This window comes from Schistocerca piceifrons, chromosome 6 (genome assembly GCF_021461385.2).
Source record: "Schistocerca piceifrons isolate TAMUIC-IGC-003096 chromosome 6, iqSchPice1.1, whole genome shotgun sequence".
NCBI classification, from domain to species: domain Eukaryota; kingdom Metazoa; phylum Arthropoda; class Insecta; order Orthoptera; family Acrididae; genus Schistocerca; species Schistocerca piceifrons.
The window spans coordinates 309,364,576-309,367,026 of record NC_060143.1 but is presented as its reverse complement, the minus strand read 5'-3'; the positions used below and the strand labels follow the sequence as shown (position 1 = coordinate 309,367,026).

At 47.5% G+C, this 2,451-nt stretch overlaps 1 non-coding gene across 1 annotated transcript; it reads left to right on the top strand.

Moving 5' to 3' along the window:
- Positions 1–2,036: 2,036 nt before the first annotated feature.
- On the top strand, positions 2,037–2,111 carry Trnaa-cgc. The gene has a single exon. It is a non-coding gene; the product is annotated as a tRNA-Ala (tRNA).
- Positions 2,112–2,451: the final 340 nt, after the last annotated feature.

Below are 2,451 nucleotides of genomic sequence, written 5' to 3'. Positions count from 1 at the left end.
CTATCCGGATCTATGTTTTCCGTGTTTTCCTTAAATCGCTTGAGACAAATACCGGGCTGGTTCCTTTGAAAGGGTACTGGTAATTTCCTCCCTATCCTTTCCTAATCCAAGCTTGCGCTCCGTCTCTACTGACCTCGATGTCGACGGGACGTTGAATTCTAATCCTCCTTCCTTTTTAAACACGCAATAAAGTTGGAAAGTGGACAAACAAAACTGAATCGGAAATTAAATTAAGCAAGAGAGCCTCGCAAGCAAATTCCGTATGCATTGCCTTGGGCGTTTTGCCAGCAGCGATTTCAAAGAGCAATGTTTATCGTATAGATGCATAAGCAGCAGTCGTAAAAATTTCTCTCTTTGATTTCTAGCAAAATACGCGTATGCTGACCCCATAACTGGCGATGAAAAATCTCTAATCTTTAGTTATCGATCGATCCTGTCAATTCTGAGGCGACTACGCGTCATAAAATTTAGGGGTGGTTTCCTCAAAGACAGGGGAGCATTGATAAAAAATGTCTTAGACTCTTTCAGTGTAGGATGTACACAAGCAACCTGCCAAATATGAGTCGATTCCGTTGGCTGTGTCTGCCTTCCTTCTTGTCAGTGAATAACAGGTAATCGACGAAGTGGAGGCCCAGACGCTTCTAAACAGGCGTATAACAATCGAGGAGATGGTGGAGCAGTGAAAAAGAGGTCATGGGCCAGTTTTCAACTTGTTGCACGACGTTTTGAATAAATGTCGTCTTCGGCCGAGGTCCGTGACTGCTCACACAATTTTAAACAGTCTGCCGATCCGAGGGAGCAACAGAAGTGGTGCAGTTGTGCCAGGTCAATTCAGATGAGCTCTTTAGCAGCCAAATCAATAAGAACGAGTGTACCACGATGACCCCGGGAAACAGGAACAAGGCATGCTGCAGGAAGCTGTCTACTAACCATCACCAAAAAAAGGCGAAGACCCAGTCACCATCGAACAAGGTGACGCTAGATGATTTTTAATGAATCCCGTAGTGTAGTGCTAGAAAATTGTGCTTGTAAGGAGCAAACAGTCGAAGAAGCATATTTTCCTCACGAAAAGGATACTGGGAACTGACCGAGAGGGTCTTTTTGCTCCACGACAACGCCCCGGTTTTTTCCGTACAGAATACGCACACATTTTGCTCCTCTTGTCTAAGAAACTTTGTGTCATCTTCTGTACTCTCTTAACGTAGAAGCTAATGAATTCTTCCTGGTTTTTCGAGTAAAGAAAGTTTTACGTGGCAAACGCTAATGTTGGATAACAGTTTAAGGAGGCCAAACAGCGAGGATCATCACCCTCCAGGACAGGAGCAGCTTACCCAATTTGTATTCGTATGGATTTGTTGCAGGCGTACTGTACGGCAGGTGTGGGTTAGTGATCATGTGGCAGGGTTTGACAAATGAGCAGCTAATCAGTTGTTAGGACTCCTTATTGACATACATGAACAGGTATGAAACTTCCTGGCAGATTAAAACTGTGTGCCCGACCGAGACTCGAACTCGGGACCTTTGCCTTTCGCGGGCAAGTGCTCTACCAACTGAGCTACCGAAGCACGACTGACGCCCGGTACCCACAGCTTTACTTCTGCCAGTATCTCGTCTCCTACCTTCCAAACTTTACAGAAGTTCTCCTGCGAACCTTGCAGAACTAGCACTCCTGAAAGAAAGGATATAGCGGAGACATGGCTTAGCCACAGCCTGGGGGATGTTTCCAGAATGAGATTTTCACTCTGCAGCGGAGTGTGCGCTGATATGAAACTTCCTGGCAGATTAAAACTGTGTGCCCGACCGAGACTCGAACTCGGGACCTTTGCCTTTCGCGGGCAAGTGCTCTACCAACTGAGCTACCGAAGCACGACTCACGCCCGGTACCCACAGCTTTACTTCTGCCAGTATCTCGTCTCCTACCTTCCAAACTTTACAGAAGTTCTCCTGCAAGGTTCGCAGGAGAACTTCTGTAAAGTTTGGAAGGTAGGAGACGAGATACTGGCAGAAGTAAAGCTGTGGGTACCGGGCGTGAGTCGTGCTTCGGTAGCTCAGTTGGTAGAGCACTTGCCCGCGCAAGGCAAAGGTCCCGAGTTCGAGTCTCGGTCGGGCACACAGTTTTAATCTGCCAGGAAGTTTCATATCAGCGCACACTCCGCTGCAGAGTGAAAATCTCATTCTGGAAACATCCCCCAGGCTGTGGCTAAGCCATGTCTCCGCTATATCCTTTCTTTCAGGAGTGCTAGTTCTGCAAGGTTCGCAGGAGAACTTCTGTAAAGTTTGGAAGGTAGGAGACGAGATACTGGCAGAAGTAAAGCTGTGGGTACCGGGCGTGAGTCGTGCTTCGGTAGCTCAGTTGGTAGAGCACTTGCCCGCGAAAGGCAAAGGTCCCGAGTTCGAGTCTCGGTCGGGCACACAGTTTTAATCTGCCAGGAAGTTTCATATCAGCGCACA